The sequence below is a fragment of the Rhamphochromis sp. 'chilingali' genome (assembly GCF_963969265.1).
Source record: "Rhamphochromis sp. 'chilingali' genome assembly, chromosome: 1".
In the NCBI taxonomy this organism is placed as follows: domain Eukaryota; kingdom Metazoa; phylum Chordata; class Actinopteri; order Cichliformes; family Cichlidae; genus Rhamphochromis; species Rhamphochromis sp. 'chilingali'.
In genome coordinates, this window is record NC_137929.1 from 40,291,419 (window position 1) to 40,314,560 (window position 23,142).

Here is a 23,142-nt window from a genome sequence, read left to right on the forward strand (position 1 = left end):
TATTTAGAAAAAAGCGTGGCTTATATATATATTATCATAACTCTGGATTTACTGGCCTGTAATTAAAATGTAAAAACTTTGAAGTCCGAACTTTCAATGTGGGCTGAAATAGACAGTCAGCGTGGCTGCAGCTTGTTGCTATGTCAGCTTACATCAGTCATGTGATTTGGAGGTGCAGCGTGTCTGTGGACCACAGAGGGTTAATAACACTCACCTTCCTTCCATGTCCAGAGTGTAACATCCAACCACCTGTGTAAAAAGCGAAATTCCCATGGTGTTGTTCAAAATGTGCTCTGGCACAATCATAAGCATTGCTTGGGTCCTGCTATGGGCTGAACCATTTTTTTTAATGGGGGGGGGGGGGGGGGGGGGGGGACACTATGCAATATATTCAGTTTTAGCATTTATATTCAGTATTGACTGTATCTACGCTCAAACTATCTTATTTTAATAAACAACACTGTCATATGCAAAACTGGGGTGGCACTTGGGGTGGCAAGTAGTGATGTGCGATACCCCTGATTTCCTTTCCGATCCGATACCAAGTAAAATTCAGGGTGGTATCGACGATACTGATCCGATACCGATACTTTGTACAAAAACGTATTTCAGTTATTGTATCTCAAATTATAGTGTCATAATGATTACAGGACATTGGATTACTTGTTCTTATCGCTTATTAAAGCACAGTTATCATATAGAAATAAGAAAACTGAAGTTGTGCGCTATTTGAACACCTTGCCTGCCTGGAGCACTAAAGGACTCTGTGAGAGACGTCTGTCTCGCCCTAGCAGCACCTGTCTCTGTCTACTCCTCCTCTTCAGTTCGGCTCAACATAAGCTTGTCATATTCTGTGATATGATTTACTCTGAAGTGCTTGATGAGGTTAGTAGTGTTGCCACAACACCTCACTTTCTTGCCACATGTATTGCGAACTATGTCTCAACCGTTTGTGGAAGTAAAATACGTCTGCACATGACTCGATTTACGCTCAGCCATTGTTGTGAGTGTGCACAACAAGGGGCTGGACACATTTATACAGACGTACTTCGCACATGACTATGACAGGCGGAAGAATAAGTAGTTCCTTCCAATGTAGACAATCCAAATGATATAGTTTATTTGCACTCTGTTCCTGTTAATGATAACCTACAAATTTACCCTAAATTACTAAAATATCGATATTTTCTAGATCCGGCCCTGATGTCTGGACCTGCTCAAAGATCCCGTCACCATCCAGTGTGGACACACTTACTGCAGAAGCTGTATCGAGGGATGCTGGAACCAGGAAAAAGAGAAGGGAACGTACAGCTGTCCTCAGTGTAGGGAGGCCTTCAGCCCAAGCCCTGTCCTCAGGAGGAACACCATGCTGGCTGAGGTGATGCATCCACCGTGCTGTTTTTTTGTTTTTTAAAAGTAGCAACTGAATTTGAAATATGAGTTGTTGTTGTTGGGGTTTTTTTTGTTTTTGTTTTTTTGTTGTTGTTTTGTTTTGTTTTTTCATTGTTGATGCTATTTTTGTGTGATTTAATTGACAAAATGTGTTTCTTCGGGCTTTTCTGTTGATTAAATACACATTTACATCTACTGGTCACGTGGCCAGTGCCGTGTTTGACCAGCTTCTTTCTTCAGAACTGTTGTAATTCTTCGTGGCACAGATTCAGCAAGGTGCTGGAAACATTCCTCAGTGTTTTGGTTCAAAGTGACGTGACACAGTTGCTGCAGATTTGTCTGCTGCAGTTTAAGGAGATTTTTAGCTTTGTGCCATGATCAGCAGCAATACTCAGATAAGCTCATTTGTTACCAAAGGACACGTGGTGTGTCATGAAAGTATCCCCAACACCACTACACCTACACCAGTAACCTGACATCGTGTGTAGGTATCAGTCCCAGTAGATTAGCATTTTCGGAAAGACTGACACCAGCACGTCTGGCACGAATAACCATGTCACATTTAATTGTATTTAAATTACAGAGTCCCAGGAGTATAATTTCTTATTTATTTTGGCATGACATTAGAATTTCTTGTAGGTGATTACCAAGCCCACTGTTGTTACTCCTAAAATACTTTCATTATTTCATTATTTTCATAGCCAGTTATTCTGTATACACCAACATATTATGTTGACTCTTTTTTTTTTTTATTGCATTTTCTACAGTTTAAAGAAAATACACAATTGGGATGCTTTTGCTGACTTCATCCTCTTTCCATTCTAGTTTGATTCTGTTTGTCGTGCAAAACCTTTGACCGCTTTTATTTGATCACTGTAGGTTGTAGAGAAGCTGAAGAGGACAGTAACCCAACAGGCCCGTCCAGCTTCTCCTCTTGCTCCTGCAGGACCAACAGACATTGCCTGTGATTTCTGTTGTGGGACCAAAAGAAACAAAGCCAGCATGTCTTGCCTGACCTGCTTGGCATCGTACTGTCCTGCTCATCTTGAGCCTCACCACAGTTTTCCTGTGCTGAAGCTTCACAAGCTGGTGTCTTCTACAGTGCCATTAAAGGAAAAAAATATGTGCAAAGCACAACAAGCTGATGGAGGTTTACTGTAAGACTGATCAAAGATGTATCTGCTATTTGTGCACCATGGACGATCACTGGCGCCACTCAACAGTGACAGCAGCAGCAGAAAGAGCTGCTGAGCAGGTAAAGATCAATAAAAAAAACAAAATGAATCTGGAGTGTTTTAATTTTTCTCTGATCCTGCGGTTTCTTCTTGCAGGGACGGCTTTTTCTGAGTCACTGTGCAGTTAAGCGGAAATCCCAGGAGAGACAAAAAGAGCTGAATGAGCTGGTCCAAGCTGTGAAGGACTTCAAGGTGTGGAAATAAGACTAGAAACCAAATATCTCTACTGACCACAGTGCTGTCTAGTACATGTTGTGCTTTGTGGTAGTGTAAACTCATAAATTACTTGGTTAAATTCCAACTACTGCGTTCAGATTAATACAGCTTTCATAAGAATAACTGCCTCCTTAATGTGCTTTATACCATAACATGAAGACCCTACAATCATACAGAGATGATTCATATGAGTTATACAGTTTTTTTTTTCTATTAAGAGCATTAACAGGCTTTAATCCTGTATTTTCAATGTACCTAATACGAGAGATTCAGCCAGCAACTGGAATTGGCTGACTGTGGCCCATTTCATCTGTGTGCAACAGGCACATAGTTGCATGTACACATTGAGATATTGTTTACATGGAAACTTTTCACAGTGAGTCAAGATGCAAAGTAAACTGCAGATGAACCACGACAAACACATTTTTAACAACAAACCTAATTGGTCACTTAAAGGAGCTAATGAGGACAACATGAGTAAAAATAAAGCTCTCCAGAAAACACTTGGAGTAAAAATCAGAAATTAAAATCCATCAATGAGACACTAACTATTGCATATTTACTAAATGCAGTGGCTACATTTTATTTTCTTTATATTGGTTTATGAATTTTGCCGCAGTTTTCTAAATTCGCCTCCAAAAAGTATTTTTTTCCTAATCTAAACCTTCCTTGTATAAAACAGATTTGTTTTCAGACTGCAATGAAGTCCAAAGACAAGCTCTTTGATGAGCTGATCTCCTCCATACAAAAGCAACGTACTTTAATAAAGCAGCTGATTGAGGCTCGAGAGAAACTAGCAGTTGTTCGGGCAGAAGCTCTGCAGCTGCAGCTGGAGGAGGAAATAGTCAGGCTGAAGAAAAGAGACGCTGACCTGGAACAGCTTTCTCATACAGAAGATCACATTCATTTCATTCAGGTAGGAAATGTGTCTTTTGTGTTGTAGGCCAACTCATGTTTCTTTCTAAAATTCTGTCACCATTTAGACTCTATATTTAATTCAGTGTTTTATAACCAAAAAGTCACATCTGGAGCTGTAAAAGCTCAAATGGTTGTAGAGGAAAACCTGTTTAAACATTACCTCATGAAGACATAAACACTGCACTATCACTATTTTGTTAATTGCTATGTTTTGTAGCGCTCATTTTATGTAAGGCCATCAAAGCTTCCCACCCGAGCAAAGAAAAGTCAGAGTGAAAGAGAAACCTAATGTGTTAACATGCAGTTTGAGCCAACATTGTAACTTCTTGCTGGGGAGTTTATGAGGATGCATAAATTTGATTTAAAATGTGTTGCTGTGCAGCAAATGTTCATAAATGAATATGAGCATTTACATTGAAAAAATGAGAGGGAGGATATAAATTTTGTATATGGTGCACCATCTGATTACCACACTGGTTTGACTCTACTGTCCTTTATAGGAACGTCATGTATCCACCGTTCTGTTAACTTGAGCTACGCCCCCTGAGGCTACGTCCACGGGTATTTTTGACAACGGAAATTTTCAGTTTTCGGTTTTGTTTTGTTTTTAAATCCCATCAACATGTAAACGCCAAATACGAAGGAAAAGCTGCTAGGAACATGCCAAAGCAACAGGTGGCGATATATTCCTAGCCATGTAGAAATGTTGGCCAATCAGAAGTCTAGAAGCCTCTGTGGGAAAGAGTAAAAAAAGATGGCACATAGAAGCAGAACTGAGTCCTGTGTGGAGGGACAGTAACTGTGTGTATATGTAAGCATTTAAACTGCAGTGATTAAAATTAACAGTAAATGTATTTTGTCTAAGTTCGCCATTGTAGAAATTCATTTCACAGAAACAAAAGCGTGGCACACACCTTTGGCGGTGCATTTTCTCCGTTTTCCTCGTCCACATGTAAACGCAAAAACTGAGTTTTCGATAATCTCCACCCTGGCAGGAGTTTTTAAAAAAAACTCAGCCTCTGTCAGTGCGCCCCAGGGCAGCTGTGGCTACAATATAGCTTGCCATTGCCAGTGTGTGAATGTGTGTGTGAATGGGTGAATGACTGAATGTAGTGTAAAGCGCTTTGGGGTCCTTAGGGACTGAGTAAAGCGCGATACAAATGCAGGCCATTTACCATTTACCATTCAGTGACCGAAAACGCCATTTACGTGTGGACGAAAGGTGCAAAGCATAGAAAAATCTGCGTTTTCAAAAATACCCGGGTACATGTAGACGTAGCCTGAGAGCCGATACTTTTTCTTTTTTGTCCCGTTTGGATCTTTAGCCATCAGAATCGTTGTCTTAAGACCAAGAAAGATGCCAAGCGGATTTATTTTACCAAGTGGATCATCATGGCCTTGCCATATTGGTCCATTTGATTGACCTTTATTATAATTATGTATTTATTTTATTTTCGGTTGCTACAAACGAGACAGACATGACTGGGGGATAGGACAGGGAGAAAGAATGAAAGAAAGAGAGGGAGAGAAAGAAAACCAGAGGGGAGAAGAGACGGTGAGAAAGGGGGGAAGAAAGAAAGAAAAACAAACAAAACACCTGGATCACCTGTATGGAGAAAAAAAAAAAAAAAAACAGAAGAGAAAGCAAACAAAAAAAAAAAAAAAAAAAAAAAAGCAACATAATAAATACAGCACCATCACAATAAACTAGCTAGCAGTAGATTCTAAATATTAAACGATATTGTGCAGCACACAAGACTGACAGTGCACAATGTGCTTTGAGGCAGCAGTCAAGAAAGGTGTTGTCCGCGTCTGTGAACACCCGTGTGTACACCTGTGTGCACACCTGTGTGGATCAGCATGCTTGTATTCCAAAGGTTTCTCCATGTAACGATCTGCTAGGGAGTGTGGGGAGCCATAGCCCCGTCCCCCAGGGCATGAAGTAGGTATGGAGGAGATCCAGGCCCCAGATATCCAGAGGCCCCAGAGTATGAGGACCCGAGGAGGACCACCAAAGGGGGGGGAACCGTGCCACCCTCCTGGGAAGAGCTGAGTAGAGCCCCAAACGAGAGGTCACCCCGCAGCTACGGAGCAGAGGCCAGAGGGGGTTGCAGTGGCCAGCTGTGCCAGAGAGGACCGAGCTTCAGGCCCAGAGGCCTGAGGGCACCCCACCCCCCGGAAGGGGCCCAGCCGGACCACAGGCGCCAGGCCCCGCCAATCGGCCACCAGGAGTGAGCCGGTACATATATGAGCGCCCAGCCCCAGTCGACAAGAACCACCAACACACCAACGTTTGAGGGCATCAGCCACCGGCAGGGAGTGTGGTGAGGGGAGATAGGCCTCCGTACTTTGGAGGGCCTGAGATGTACCCAGAGAGGTCGAGTCTAAGACCCAACCTGACATCTAGACACAGACAAACAGGCGCACGTGGACACAAACGTGCATTCCCACCCCCATATACACAACCAAATACTCAGCACTCACCCAACGTGTAGACAGACACAAATAGACACTGCACAGACAGTCACACTCCCCAAACATACTCTATATCCCAGGTCCAGGTACCCCCGCCCCCAGAGGGGCAAGCCGCACCTAGACCCAGGAAATGTAACCGATGTAACCTCTGGGGTGGAGGCAAGCGGACCACCTCCTTATCTGCAGTAGCAGGGAGGCCCCGCATCCCAGATCCCAATCTGACGGCCAGCACCTCCTCCCAGCCCCCCAGCAAAGACGGCTAACAGAACCGGGGTGAGTGAAGACCCCAAACCTCCCTACGCCCGCTCATATGTAGTGTTGCTGTGTGCTGTTCTAAAGTGCATTTAAAACACAGGAGAGCATGGTACTTGCTTCCTCTCAGAGAGCAGCATGGCTCCTCCCGAAAACCCTTAGCATTTAAAATTGAGGGTAGGGCACCAGCGCCAGAGGTGGGTTGGAATACACCGACCATCCTCTGGATGCTGTAAAACATGCCCACCCCCAAGGCCCTATATGTACAGTGGGGCAAAAAAGTATTTAGTCAGCCACAGATTGTGCAAGTTCCCCCACTTAAAATGATGACAGAGGTCAGTAATTTGCACCAGAGGTACACTTCAACTGTGAGAGACAGAATGTGAAAAAAAAAAAATCCATGAATTCACATGGTAGGATTTGTAAAGAATTTATTCGTAAATCAGGGTGGCAAATAAGTATTTGGTCACCTCAAACATGGAAAATCTCTGGCTCTCACAGACCTGTAACGTCTTCTGTAAGACGCTTTTCTGTCCCCCACTCGTTACCTGTATGAATGGCACCTGTTTGAACTCATCAGCTGTATAAAAGACACCTGTCCACAGCCTCAAACAGTCAGACTCCAAACTCCGCCATGGCCAAGACCAAAGAGCTCTCGAAGGACACCAGGAAAAGCATTGTAGACCTGCACCAGACTGGGAAGAGTGAATCTACAATAGGCAAGCAGCTTGGTGTGAAAAAATCAACTGTGGGAGCAATCATCAGAAAATGGAAGACATGCAAGACCACTGATAATCTCCCACGATCTGGGGCTCCACGCAAGATCTCATCCCGTGGGGTCAAAATGATCATGAGAACGGTGAGCAAAGATCCCAGAACCACACGGGGGGACCTGGTGAATGACCTGCAGAGAGCTGGGACCAAAGTAACAAAGGTCACCATCAGTAACACACTAAAACGGCAGGGAATCAAATCCCGCAGTGCCAGACGTGTTCCGCTGCTGAAGCCAGTGCATGTCCAGGCCCGTCTGAAGTTTGCCAGAGAGCACATGGATGATACAGCAGAGGATTGGGAGAATGTCATGTGGTCAGATGAAACCAAAGTAGAACTTTTTGGTATAAATTCAACTCGTCGTGTTTGGAGGACGAAGAATACTGAGTTGCATCCCAAGAACACCATACCTACTGTGAAGCATGGGGGTGGAAACATCATGCTATGGGGCTGTTTTTCTGCCAAGGGGACAGGACGACTGATCCGTGTTAAGGACAGAATGAATGGGGCCATGTATCGTGAGATTTTGAGCCAAAACCTCCTTCCATCAGTGAGAACTTTGAAGATGAAACGAGGCTGGGTCTTCCAACATGACAATGATCCAAAACACACCGCCCGGGCAACAAAGGAGTGGCTCCGTAAGAAGCATTTGAAAGTCCTGGAGTGGCCTAGCCAGTCTCCAGACCTCAACCCCATAGAAAATCTGTGGCGGGAGTTGAAAGTCCGTTTTGCTCGGCGACAGCCCCAAAACATCACTGCTCTCGAGAAGATCTGCATGGAGGAATGGGCCAAAATACCAGCTACTGTGTGTGCAAACCTGGTAAAGACCTATAGTAAACGTTTGACCTCTGTTATTGTCAACAAAGGTTATGTTACAAAGTATTGAGTGGTATTTTTGTTATTGACCAAATACTTATTTTCCACCCTAATTTACGAATAAATTCTTTACAAATCCTACCATGTGAATTCATGGATTTTTTTTTCACATTCTGTCTCTCACAGTTGAAGTGTACCTCTGGTGCAAATTACTGACCTCTGTCATCATTTTAGGTGGGGGAACTTGCACAATCTGTGGCTGACTAAATACTTTTTTGCCCCACTGTATGTGTTATGTGAGAGTGTGAGTAATGTGGATGTCTAGGTTGCAGAATAAAATTGAGGCACAGGCGGCCAGAAGGGGACAGAGGGGGAGTGCCTCCCCTGCACCCTGGTGACTGTTGAAATCTCCCAATTCTTTTAATCTTTGGGCTGAAGGAAGGACAGTACTCGGTGTATAAATGCTCAATCAACAATCATTTATTTCCATACAATTCAATACTTATGAGCATTAGAACCATCATGATGGGGAGACCTGCCTGCAGAGAGTCACAGCGAGTCTCAAAATGGTGACGGGTTACACAGCCTCTCATAGTCTCTAGTGGCCCCCACCTAGTCGTAAAAGCCTAAACATTCACATTCTTTCTCTCTTACGGCGCCTAAGTTATGACCTCGGCTCCCTGTCTTTCTGCTCTTCTGTAAGGTGGGGGTATGGAATGTGGTTTATCTCTTCTCCCTAGACACCAAGTCTCCTGCTTGCAACCTTCTTTTATGATTCAACAATAAAACATGTCAAGAAAACAGTGTAAGACATTCACAGCCGATCAAGGATACAGAGTGATGCACACTTTATCTAATGAACTACAAAATGATTATGTTCTTTTACTCAAGAGTATAATAAGGACTAAACTACATACACAGCACACCTTCTAAACTAAAGGATAATATATGTCCTACAGCTGTTATCATAATTCAACTACATTGACTACTGGTCATAAAATAACATATGTTTTACTACTGGCCTCAACATGACATACCTGCACCCCAAGCCCTGCGTGTGTGGGTGGGTGTTACGTTCCCCCCGAAGGGGTCTAGGCATGTGAGTGAGGGGACCAGTAACAAATGAGTCCGGAACCAGAATGAAAAGGAAAACAGACAGAGTTGTTCTGTATTAATAGAACTTTATTACGAAATGGTACAGGTGGATTACAAACGACATTAACTTAAAGGGCCGGCAACGCCGTCTTACCAACAACGCCAAAGAAACAAAGAAAACGCTCGCAGCCACGAAAGGCAGGAAGACTACCAAACAAACACAATAAAAAGGAGGCACTTCCCACACTTCCTACCCTACTCCCCACCACGGGGAGACACTCTCAGGGCCCACAAGCCCGTCTGCTCACTGGTCAGAAAGAGGCTGTCTGTCCAAAATCTAGCACAGAAACGCGTAGAGCCACCCTGCTCACAGCTCATCCCCAGTTTAAATAGCCTCAGAGGATGATTGCTGACTGGAGTCAGGTGGCAAACGAGGCTAATCAGCAGCAGCTGTGTCCTGGGGAGAGAGGAGAGTGAGAGAGACAGAGAGGGGTAGGAGTGGCAAGAGGGGTGGAGGCGGGGAGAGTGGGCAAACACCCCACCCACACACTCCCACAGCCTCACAGAACGTAACATTCCCCCCCCCTTACATTGAAGCCCTACCAAAACAACAACAACACCCTATTGCGAGCTGCGTGAGAGCGCATCAGCCACTATATTGTCAGTACCTTTCTTGTGTATGATCATCAGATTGTAATCCTGGGCCAGGAGTGCCCAGCGCATCAGTCGCTGGTTGTGATTGTACATCCGGTTCAGAAAAACGAGGGGGTTGTGGTCTGTGAACACGGTCACCGGGGAAGCGCTGGAGCCCACATACACTTCGAAGTGCTGCAGAGCTAGAAGCAGAGCTAAGGCTTCCTTCTCTATGGTAGAGTAGTTCAGTTGATGGGGTTTGAACTTTGCAGAGAAATAACAGACCGGATGGCACACGCCTTCCTCATCATCCTGCAGCAGGACTGCCCCGGCTCCGGTGGCACTGGCATCGACCTCTAGCTTAAAGGGGCGAGAGAAGTTTGGAGCTGCCAATACAGGGGTGCTGCACAGAAGAGATTTTGCCGACTCAAAGGCATGCTGGCATTCAACTGACCATTCAAAAGGCACCTTTGGGCTACACAGTTTGGTTAGCGGGGTCACGACCACAGAAAAGTTCTTACAGAAACACCGGTAATATCCGGTCATCCCTAGGAACCACCTTAGTTCCCGTCTGGTGGCTGGACTCGGGTAGTCCAGGATTGCAGCAACCTTCGCCTCCACTGGGCGGACCTGCCCAAACCCCACCTGCTTACCTAGGTAAGTGACGGTTGCCTTACCAAACTCACACTTAGCGAGATTGAGGGTCAACGAGGCCTCGGCTAGCCGCTGAAACACTGTCCTCAGAAGGGACATATCATCTGCCCATGTGTCTGTGTATAGCACCACGTCATCTAGATACACATTGCACTGGGGCACATCTCCCAACACCAACTGCATCAGTCGTTGAAAAGTAGCATTTTTCATGCCAAAGGCCATTACTGTGTATTGCATGAAGTGGTCAGGGGTGACAAATGCAGAAATCTCTGAAGCTCTGGGAGTGAGAGGCACCTGCCAGTAGCCTTTAAGGAGATTGAGTTTGGTGATGAATTTGGCAGGGCCGATGCTGTCAATGCAGTCTTCCATACGAGGAAGTGGAAAAGAGTCAGAGACCGTTACAGCGTTTACCTTCCGATAATCTGTGCAGAAACGGGGTGTGCCATCAGACTTAGGTGTTAGTAAACATGGGGAGCTCCAGGGGCTACAACTAGGTTGTGCCAAGCCGTTTTCTACTAAGTACTCAACTTCTTCTTTCATGACCTCACGTTTGGCGAAGGGGCAACGATATGCATGCTGCTTGATTGGGACTGCGTCTCCAACGTCAATGTCATGCTCACAAACGTGGGTACGCGAGGGTACGTCACTAAAAAGAGACAGGTAGGAGTGCAGCAAGTCAAGTACCTCTTTACACTGGGACGAAGGAAGGTGAGATAGGTTGGCCTCGGCCTTAGCTAAAAAAACAGAATTTGACAACCGCCCACATTGCTGTCCCTCAGAAAGGGTACCCAGATCATCATCACCCTTAACTTCAACACTTAGCAGGGCAACAGGGACTGAACCGGGGACAGCCGTCCCAGCAGTGTCTGATGATTCTGTCATGCTGGTGTCTCTGGTATGGTATGGTTTCAACATGTTGACATGACATAGGCGAGTCTTCCTTCTGCGTTCTGGGGTGTTGAGAATATAGTTGGTGTCAGACACTTTTTTCACTATCACATAGGGGCCTGAGAAACGAGCCATGAGGGCAGAACTGGGCACGGGCAACAACACAAGAACTTTGTCCCCAGGCTGGAACTGTCTTTCCACTGCTTTTTGATCACATCGTTTTTTCATGTTTGCCTAGGATACACAGAGAGCCTCTTTTGCTAACAAAGTAGCCCGTTGCCACCTGTCCTTGCATGTTTTTACAAACTCCACCACAGTAGTTTTAGGCACACAACCACTGAGAAAACTCTCCTTCAGCACCTTTAGCGGACCCCGCACGTCATGTCCAAACACCAGGGTAGCTGGGCTGAACCCCAAAGACTCCTGCTTCGCATCACGTATAGCGAACAATACAAAAGGGACCCCTTCATCCCAGCTTTTTCCGGTGTCGTGGCAATACTTACTCAACATCGCCTTGAGAGTTTGATGCCACCTCTCCAGTGCACCTTGTGACTCTGGGTGATAAGCACTAGACACAGAATGAGAAACTCCAAAGGACCGTAGAGTCCGATTAAAATCCCTGGACATGAAATTGGTACCCTGATCTGTCTGCACGGTTTTCGCGAGGCCAAAGGTGGTAAAGAATTTGACTAGTGCTTTGGTAATGCTTGCTGTCGTGATTTTCCGCAGAGGAATCGCCTCTGGGTATCGAGTGGACACACACATTATGGTTAACAAGAACTGATTCCCTGCCCGCGTCTTTGGTAAGGGGCCAACACAGTCTACCAGGATATGCTCAAAAGGTTCACCGACAGCAGGGATAGGACGTAGGGGGGCGGGGGGCACCGCCTGGTTCGGTTTACCCACAAGCTGGCAAGTGTGACAGGTGTTACAAAACTGCACTACATCTGCTTTCATTGCCGGCCAAAAGAAATGCTGCAGTATACGGTCATATGTTTTAGTGACACCCAAATGACCTGACCATGCGTGATCATGTGCTAACTGCAGCACATGCCACCGCAGACTGGTCGGAACCACCAACTGCCGCACTACGCTCCAGTCTTCTCCAGGCCTTGGGGTCCACTTGCGCATCAATAAACCTTCCCAAACGAAAAATGTCTGCCTCTTGCTCCCCTCACCTCCCTTATCCTGAGCTGCTGCGGTAAAACACTGAACTAATGAAGGGTCTTCTTTCTGAGCCTTCACAAGTGCTTCCCGGGTGAGCAGAAAAGGAGCTCCAGACACAGGAGCTGGCTCAACCACACTGTGAGCTAACTCTAAGGCTCCATTATCTCCCTCATCGGTGCAGGGCATCACATCCTTCTCTAGAATAGAGCCAATCACTGATTCTGAGAAATCAACCCCCCCCACCTTGTTGCTGGGCACGTGAACGAGTCAGAACGCTCACCGGGAACACATCCGGGTGCTGCAGGCTGAGGGCATCTAACACAGGCTCTATAACAGGATTGTTGGTCACCTCAGGGGTAGGGTAAACTTTCCCACCCGCGATATCATTTCCCATTATAAAATCCACCCCATTAATCGGGAGAGAAGGCCGCACACCCACTGAGAAGAAACCACTCACCAGCTCACTCTGTACCCAGATACGATGGAGGGGAGCAGGCACAAAACTCATCCCAACACCTCTTACAATGATGCTAGAGTCACAGTCAGACTTCTCATTAAATTCAAGCACACTAGCTAGTATGAGGGACTGTGAGCCACCAGTATCACGCAGAATGGTCACTTCACGCTTATCCTCGGTCTTACCAGAAAGCGAAACTATCCCCTTAAAAATGAAGGGCTTAAAACACTCATCCGGGGTCTCAGGGGAAGGGGGCCTACTGACAGGAGGCATGGTTTTAATCAGCCCAACCCCTTTTGGTTTACGTGAAGTCGAGACTGATTGTTTCCGTCTGTAAGCTTCACAATCTGCGATCAGGTGGCCAGACTTAAAACAGAAAAAACACTTTCGGTCTGCCTTGGGACGAAACACAAGTACCTCACTCTTTGGGTGCTGTGCAACTGGCACCTCGCTAGCCTTCACTGGGGCATCGCGCCGGTCATGCCTACTGACACTGGTTTTATGGACGAGCGCGAACTCATCAGCCAGCGTCGCAGCCTGCTGTAGCGAGGAAACCTTCTGTTCATTAATATATACCGCGATGCGCTCAGCAATGCAGTTCTTAAATTCCTCTATGAGCATTAGTTCCCGGATCGAAGCCAGGTCAGTGGCTTTGCAGGCCGCACACCACCGATCGAAAAGAACACCTTTTTCCCTGGCGAAATCAAGATAGGACTGACCCTGACCTCTTTTCAACCCCCGGAAACGCTGCCTATAGGCTTCTGGGACCAGCTCATAGGCCAGCAGGATAGCCCTTTTCAGCTTGTCATAGTCCAAGCTGTCCTCAGCTGACAACGAGGAACAAACTTCTTGAGCCTTACCCGCCAGCTTACATTGGAGCAAAATGGCCCATGAATCCCGTGGCCAGTGCAAGGCCGTGGCTATTCGTTCAAACGACTCGAAGTAGCTGTCGACCTCAGTGTCACGGAACATCGGAACCAGACGACTGTTTTTCCCTACGTCAAACGGGGTGTCTGCCTGACGAATGGAGGCAGTCGGAGGAAGGGAAACCTGCCGGAGTTCCAGCTGTCGCAACCTCACAGCTGTCTCTGCCTCCACCTCCACCTTCCTCAATTCGACCTCTCTGGCTCTAGCAAGCTCTGCGTCTAAACGCCTAAGCTCCAGCTCTTTCTTTAGCTGGAACTCCCTCTCACGGTCCTCCTTTTCTAACTGGAGACGAGCCAGGCGTACACGGAGCTTAGCATCCTGCTTCAAGCCTTCACTTGATTCAATGGAGAGGGGTTCGAAGCGAGGCAATGTCATGGGTTTGTCCTCAGGCAGCCCCTGATCAACAGGTGTCGACACCAATGGACCTACAGCTTGAGCTGATGCCTGCGGAACAGGCTGAGACCCACAGCCTCACAGAACGTAACAGTGGGTGTAGTAGAGCGGGAATAGGGAGGCAGCTGAGGATGGGGAGGGAAGAAAGGGAGGGGCAAGCGGCCGATACTGATGGAGCCATATTGGAACAAGTCTTGAAAAACTAGATCTATTGTAGAAATACTTCTTTGAGAAAAGCAGGGAGCTGAAACTTTGCACACATCCTATTGGGATTTTTTTTTCTTTTTCCTTATAGTTACATATAACATAACATTTTATTTTATTTATTTTTTTAAATATATGTTCAAACATTAAATTTAAACCTAACTTTTGTTCTTCTTTTTTTCTTTTTTTTTGTTTGTTTGTTTTTCCCAGCTCTTCCAGTCTCTCTCCATTTCATGTGAATCTCCAGACTTGCCAACAGGCGCTGTTGTTCGTCCTAAACATTCGGTGGAAACCGTGACCGAATGTCTGACTCAGCTGAGAGATGACATGAAGAAGCTTCTGGAGACCACATGGCCCAAGATCTCTGCAACAGGTACCTGAGAGAAATATCCATCCACTTGATTCCACTTAATCCAGTATTATTCATTTATTTTGTTCCTATCAGTTTTTGGTATAAAAGTTGTGCTGCCACCTGTGCCAAAGACCAGAGAAGAGTTTTTGTGCTGTAAGTATATCAGTATATCAAAGCAGTAATCACTTACTAAATACTAGAAGGCTGATGATATTCTTGGTTTGCTTGTCTATCACTGTCCTCTAACACTGGATCCCAACTCAGTCAACAAATACTTGGACCTTTTACAAAATTCTCAACGAGTGACGAGTGGCTACTATGAGCATTTTCATTCATCTTCGACTCAGAATTTGGGAAGAATGACAAGTTCTGGAGTTTGGAGTGCTCTACAGACGGTTACACTTTCAGACATAACTCAGTAGCCAAGGCGGTGTCAGGTCCTCGTACCTCTCAGATTGGCGTGTACCTGGATTACAGATCAGGTACTCTGTCGTTTTACTGCATCTCTGACATCATGACTCTGCTTCACAAAGTGTGCACAGTATTCACTCAGCCTCTCTATCCTGGCCTTGGGCTGAAGGAAGGAAGCTCTGGCTGTTATGCAGAAGTGAAGAAGTTGTGATGCCAACTTTTTCACCTCTACCATGTTGATTAATGTCTTTCAAGACCTAAAATAAGCAGTGTAGAAACCTGTGAGCTCATTGAATTTGTTTGACACTTATTTGCTAAATGCTGAATGACTCGCACTGTTTGGATGTGGATAGACGTACCAGGTGCCCCACTGTGACAAAGGACATTGGAATTGTAAGATTTTGTTGCTCTAATTAATCTATGCTTAACAGTTTTTTTTGTTTGTTTGTTCTTTTAAAATATTGAGTTTATATTCACTTTTTCAACTGCATGTACCTTATTGTCGTTGTTCCATTTTACTACTTTAATGCTTGGGAGGGATTTCATAAGGAAATAAAGTTGACAACATACTGCACATAGGGCTTATTGTACTAATGATGAATGGGTTCAGATGAAGTCAGTTTTGCAGTCAGCTATAGGTACAGAGATGCTGTATTGCACTATGACCAAAGTCTAGAAGATGGGAAAGATTATTAAATACTGTAAACTCTCTGAATGCAGCTGTATTCATCAGTGGACCTGTACCGCCGGTCAGAGGAGGAGACGAGAGATTCAGCAGGTTGTTTGCACTGAATAAATGGCTTATATCAGCATGTACTGACCACTCAGTGCATTTTATCAACAATTTTAATATTTTTTGGGAACGCAGGGATCCGTTTAAAGCAAATGGATTCAATTTTAACAAGTCAGGGGTGAAACTGTTCACCTCCAACTTCTTTTATTCCATACATCATCCATCTGTGCTTGGTGCCAAGGCTGAGATAAACGAGGAGTTATCTCATAAAGAGGAACAAACAGTACTCCAAGAACAGACAAAGCCCAGCAGAAACCTTGAGGAGGAGCTCCATCTGCCCCCACCTGGGAAGAGCATCAGAAAGGAGAGACATCAGAGGCAAGAAGAGGGGTCCCCATTTGTCTCCAACTCTCTCAACAACACCAACGACCAGAACCAGGGACCACGACCTTCTCCAGTCCCCCAAACCCCTGATAGGCCATCACCATCCTCCCCCTCCCTTTCTCCCTCCTCGCCACACCTGAAATTCACTGAGGAGATGATGGAGCGGGTCAATGCTGGGCTCAGATCTACCCCCCGGCCCAATCCCTTTTTGTCCCCCATAAGCCCCCCACCAGAGCAACCAAAGGTTCGCCATCGAGCCCCGCCCTCAACAGAGCAATCGAAGCCCCCCTTAGTTCCTCCTTACCACCTTCATGCTCTGTCTCTGCAGTCTGATGTGTGAAGGGTCCGGGCTGCGAGGATTATGGCAGTGGTGACTTTTCCCAGGAGAAGCTGAGACCCTGTTTACTAGAAGGTTTTAACATTTCTGTACTTTTAGGTGACAGAAGGAGACATGTGGCCTGGTCAAAACACAGAGAGCGGCACTCTAAAAGACCTTTAAATATAGTAAACATACCTTGTGTGCCACAGACTGCTCCCAAACACGAGGGGGCAAATAATACCTCTAAAACACTCAAGTTGGCTTCATTAAACGTTAGATCTTTAGCTGGGAAAACATTTTAATTTAATCACTGAGCACAGCCTTGATTTTATGTTTTTAACTGAAACTTGGTTGGACCAAAGTAACAGTAGAGCTGTTCTCATCGAGACGACCCCTCCTAACTACAGTTTTATCAGTGAGGCCAGGGTGAGCAGGAGAGGAGGGGTTGCTGTCTTATTTAACCCTTTAAAGCCGGTCGGAGCAGGCACGCTCCATTTTGCGTAACTATTTTTCAATCCCTGTAGAACCGGAACCGCGTAAGCTAGCGCAATAATTTTTTTTGCATATAAAACCGGAGGAGTTGTATTTACATCTTAAGCCATCAGCTTGTCCTAGGTCACGATTTCCTTCCACATATAGCTTTGCAAATATTGCATAAAAAGCGCTTGCAGGAACAAAAACATAATATTCCAGAAACACGCTTTGCCGATCCGATTAGCTGTTCGTAACACTTCGCACATTGAAACAGACATAAGCGTGAACGATCGCATGTCCGCCATCACCTGCCCAAAACCGTGAGTGATGTCATTTTCGCGGAAAATTTAGTTTTTTACTTGTGCGCCTTGTGCGGTGTTTTTAAAAGTTATCTTTGACTTTATGACTTTCTGTGTAGTTTCTGGGATGCTTAGGACTTAGGACTCTATTGCAGTGCTGGAAATAGTTTATTTTGATCCATATGCTGCTTTTTTGCAAATTGGCATTATAATATTTATTTTCGTTTTTCCTGCGGTATATAAAAATTGGTGTATTTCAAAAATAAAACTATGAAGACACTCAAAATAAATTTCCAGTGGTGGGAAACTATTTTGTGCAACTTTTTTGTATTTACAGTTTTGAGAGATAAACCTCTTAAATTTCTCTAACTAGAAATATATGTTAAAAAAACAAAAACGATTTAAAATGTTTTTGTAGTTTATTGCACTTTATGTAATTACTATGCACTCAATGCATACATATTATTAAAATTTGGGCTATAATGGTTGTATTGATGTATAGCAACTTGAAATGCTCCCAAAAATGGCTCCACAGCATGTAAAAATATAATATCAGCTCTGGCGGACTTGGTTCTATGGTAGGTCTTAAAGGGTTAATGAATCATTTCAATGTAAGCAGCTATCTCCTGGAAGTTTTCAGTCTTTTGAATATGTGGCTTTACAGCTGAAGGCCCCATCCAAAGTTGTGTTTCTTAATGTTTACAGGCCTCCCAAATACTGCACAGACTTTTTTAATGACCTCAGTGAACTGCTGTCTGTGATCTGTGTTGATTTCGGCTGTGTAATTATTGTTGGGGATTTTAACATCCATGTGGACAACCCTCAGGACAAAGGGACTAAAGACCTGAGTAACACTCTGGGCAACTTTGGGCTGACTCAGCATGTAACAGAGGCCACACATAATAGAGGACACACTCTTGACCTACTGATCTCCAAGGGCCTGAGCATTTCAAAGGTTACTGTGTCTGATGTGGGCCTGTCTGATCATTACTGTGTTTTCTTTGAAAGTAAAATCTCAGCCCACATAAATATATCAACAGCAGTGATCACAAAACGGTGTATAACTGAAGACAGTAGTGCGATTTTACATAGAGATGGCGCCGAGTATGGCAGCCTCGTCGCGAGCTCCCCAAGCAACAGCTGTTTTCTGTGTTTAATTCTACTTTTCCTTTATTTTTTCACGACTAGCACATGTCTCCTTGTGTACGACCGACAAACCTTACTGGACATAAAAGACGGTCTTTCTTATAACTTTCCGGAGTTCAAGTTTTGCAACACGGACCCTCCGTTCGCAGACCCCCCATTCATCTCACCTGAGACGCCTTTGTTCTCTGGCCCTGGAGACCGCAAACGCCGACGCAGAGGGAGAAGATCTGGCGTTCTGGTTCGACTGAGACGGCGCACTAACAGACCACCGTTACCCAGTTTATTACTGGCTAATGTGCAGTCTCTGGAGAACAAGCTATGCGAGCTTCGGGCACGGATCTCATTCCAGCGAGAGATGCGGGACTGCTGCGTGATCTGCCTCACAGAAACCTGGCTATCGGACAAGGTACCGGACTCCGCAATACAACTACCGGGGTTCTCTGTGCACTGCACGGACAGGTCACAGGATCTTACTGGGAAAAGCAGAGGCGGTGGTGTGTGTTTCATGATCAACAACAGCTGGTGTGATTATGCGAACGTGCACCCGGTCAAATCCTTCTGCTCACCGGACCTGGAGTACCTGATGATTAAGTGCCGGCCATTCTGGCTACCGAGGGAATTTACAGCAGTGATTATTACGGCTGTTTACATTCCCCCACAAGCTGACACTGACCGAGCACTCAGGGAACTGTACAGCGCGATCAGCAGTGAGGAAACCGCACACCCAGTGGCAGCGTTTATCACAGCCGGAGACTTTAATAAGGGAAACCTGAAGAAAGTCTCACCAAAACTCCACCAACACATCCATTTTAACACTCGTGGAGACCGGCTACTTGACCACTGCTACACCTCTTTCCGGGATGCGTACAAAGCCCTCCCCCTCACCCCATTCGGCCAATCAGATCACCGCTCCATCCTGCTCCTGCCCGCCTACAGGCAGAAGCTGAAACAGGACGCTCCAACCCGGAGGGCGGTGCACTGTTGGACGGACCAATCGGAGTCTACGCTGCGGGACTGTTTTGATCACGCGGACTGGGAAAGGTTTCACGTGGCTGCTAGGGACATTGATGAGTACACAGACTCAGTCTGCGGATTTATCAGTAAATGCGTGGAAGATGTCGTCCCATCCAGAACAGCTAAATCCTTCCCAAATCAAAAACCCTGGATTAACGGAGATGTTCGCGCGGCACGGAGCACCGCCTTTGCCTCCGCGAACACATCGGACTACAAACACGCACATTACCAACTCCGGAAGACGATCAAAGCAGCCAAACGTGAGTACAGGGACAGGGTGGAGCAACAGTTTGACAACCCTCGGAGTATGTGGCAGGGACTAAACATGATCGCAGACTTTAGAGGGAAAACCAGCACACCGCAGACCACGGCCTCTCTGTGTGAGGATCTAAACGTATTCTACGCTAGATTCGACACAGCGAACACCACGAGACCGGACAGTGTGCGCACCGCGGATGACATCAGTGCGCACACTGTGTCTGAGGAGGATGTGCGGAAGTGCTTCAGGAAGGCGAACGCACGCAAAGCTACTGGTCCGGACGGGATTCCCAGCCGCGTCCTCAAGTCATGCGCGGCTCAGCTGGCTGGAGTGTTCACACACATCTTCAACCTTTCCCTCTCTCTGTCTGTAGTCCCAGCCTGCTTCAAAATGGCCACCATCGTCCCTGTACCCAAATCCTCCACCATCTCCTCATTGAACGACTGTCGACCTGTAGCCCTGACCCCCATCGTGAGCAAATGCTTCGAGAAGCTGGTCAGGGACTTCATCCGCTCTGCACTACCCGACTCACTGGACCCTCTACAGTTCGCATACCGCCACAACAGGTCCACTGATGATGCCATAGCCCTGACACTACATACTGCCCTCTCACACCTGGAGAAGAGAGACACGTATGTGAGAATGCTGTTTGTAGATTACAGCTCAGCATTCAATACCATCGTTCCCTCAAAGCTGGACAGGAAACTGCAGGATCTAGGACTGAGCAGCTCCCTCTGTGTGTACTGAGCCCTCTCCTGTACTCACTCTACACCTACGACTGCACGGCCACTAACAACTCCAACATCATTGTGAAGTTTGTGGACGACACTACAGTGGTGGGTCTTATCACCAACGGTGATGAGACGGCTTACAGGGAGGAGGTCAGCGCCCTGACCCACTGGTGTCAAGACAACCATCTCACCCTCAACGTCGCAAAGACAAAGGAGTTGATAGTGGACTTCCGGAGGTGCAGAGAAGTACACACCCCCATCACCATCAACGGCGCTGCTGTGGAGAGAGTGAGCAGCTTCCGGTTCCTTGGGGTACATCTGGCTGAGGATCTTACATGGTCAGTACACATAAACAAAACAGTGAAGAAGGCGCAACAGCGTCTCTTCTTTCTCAGGAGACTGAAAAGATTCGGCATGAGCCCCCGCATCCTCAGGACCTTCTATCACTGTGCCATTGAGAGCATCCTCACTGGATGCATCACCACCTGGTATGGCAACAGCACCGCCTACAACCGCAAAGCTCTCCAGCGAGTAGTGCGGTGCTCTGAATGGAGCTTCCCTCCCTCCAAGACATCTACAGGAAGCGGTGCCTGAGGAAAGCGGGGAGGATCATCAAGGACTCCAGTCACCCCAGCCATAAACTGTTCAGACTACTTCCCTCAGGAAGGAGGTTCTGCAGCATCCGGTCCCGTACCAGCAGACTGAGAGACAGCTTTTTCCATCAGGCCATCAGACTGCTGAACACGTCATAGACACCTCAGCTTCACTACTGGAACTTCAACATTATGCACTCCATACTGTACAGTAATGCCACTGTTTTGCACATGTCTCAACTCTGTATATTTTTATATATTTTATTTATTGTTGACTCTATTTAATTTGTAAAATATGTATACACACACACACACACACACACACACACACACACACACACACAGAAAAACATTTAGTATACACATCCAGAAATTTTTATTTTTTTTTGCATATACTATTATATATTGTACATATATTTATTAGTTTCAGATTTAGCCATTCGTATATTTTGCCTGTTTATGTTATTGTATTTTGCACAACTCTGTTGCTTGTGAAGCTCGCACACAAGAATTTCACTCGCATGTGCTGTACCAATGTACCTGCACATGTGATGTGACAATAAAAGTGATTTGATTTGATTTTTAACCAGGTCTTCCCATTAACACCTGACCTGTCCAGAGGTTCAGTCAATGAGCTCGTCAATAGCTTCAATGCAAAAATGTTAAATGTAATGGACACTATTGCTCCCATTAAGGTGAAGGTTATCGCTGGAAGGAAAAAGTCTCCATGGAGAAACTCCACACTGGTGAAAAATGGAGGAAAAAAAAAAAAAAAAGAGTGTAGGAAAGCTGAGCGCAGATGGAGAAAAACCTCCAGGTTCATTATGACATCTATAAAGAGAAACTTCACAATAATAATTTAATTATAATAATAATAATAATAATAATTTACAACTGAGGAGTGCAAGAAGGTCCTACTTCTCTGACATCATCACCAAAAACAGTCATAATGCTCGGGTCTTATTTTCTACAGTTGACAGGCTAACAAACCCTCCTGTGTCAGTGGCAGCTGCACTTCATTCAACCATGGCCTGCAATGACTTTGCCAAATTCTTCACAGACAAAATCCAAAAGATTAGACAAGCAATTGGTACATCAACAGCAGATCCAGGATATGTACTGTGTCCACTGAAAAACTGTTTAAACACCATCAAACAGTTTCACCCTATTAACAGCAAAGACCTGGAGGACATCTTAGGTCAACTGAACTCCTCCTCTTGCTGTTTAGATGTCCTGCCAACAAGTTTTTTCAAAAAGGTCTCAAAGACTTTGGAGTCAGACCTGTTACAGATCGTCAACTTTTCTTTATTATCAGGTGTGTTTCCAGAATCACTAAAAACTGCTGTAATCAAACCTATACTGAAAAAGGACAATCTTGACAAGACACAAATGAACAACTACAGGCCGATCTCAAATCTCCCATTTTTAAGTAAGATCATTGAAAAAGCAGTTTCTCAACAGCTCAATTACTTCTTAAAACAGAATAACTGCTATGATGCCTTCCAGTCAGGTTTTAGACAGAACCACAGCACTGAAACCGCTCTGACCAAAGTGTTTAATGACATATGTCTGAATACAGACAGTGGAAAAATGTCAGTCTTAGTTTTGCTGGAAAACTAGTCCATGCATTCATCTTTAGTAGGCTTGACTACTGTAACAGCATCTTTACAGGTCTACCTAAAAAAAAAAAAAATCAGTCAGACAACTACAGCTCATTCAGAACTCTGCTGCTCGAGTCCTCACTAAGACCAAAAAAGTGGACCACATCAGTCCAGCTCTGAGGTCTTTACACTGGCTGCCTGGCCGTCAGAGGATAGACTTTAAAGTTCTGATGCTGGTCTATAAAGCTCTGAATGGTTTAGGACCAAAATACATCAGTGACCTCCTGACCCAGTATGAACCATCCAGATCCCTCAGGTCATCTGGATCCGGTC

At 45.6% G+C, this 23,142-nt stretch overlaps 1 pseudogene across 1 annotated transcript; it reads left to right on the forward strand.

Moving 5' to 3' along the window:
- The first annotated feature begins 1,204 nt into the window (after window positions 1–1,204).
- LOC308408171 (E3 ubiquitin-protein ligase TRIM47-like) lies at window positions 1,205–15,719 on the forward strand (annotated as a pseudogene). The gene is made up of 7 exons (XR_013974708.1): window positions 1,205–1,378; window positions 2,272–2,647; window positions 2,724–2,819; window positions 3,526–3,759; window positions 14,704–14,866; window positions 14,939–14,998; window positions 15,110–15,719. The product of XR_013974708.1 is annotated as an E3 ubiquitin-protein ligase TRIM47-like (transcript).
- Window positions 15,720–23,142: the final 7,423 nt, after the last annotated feature.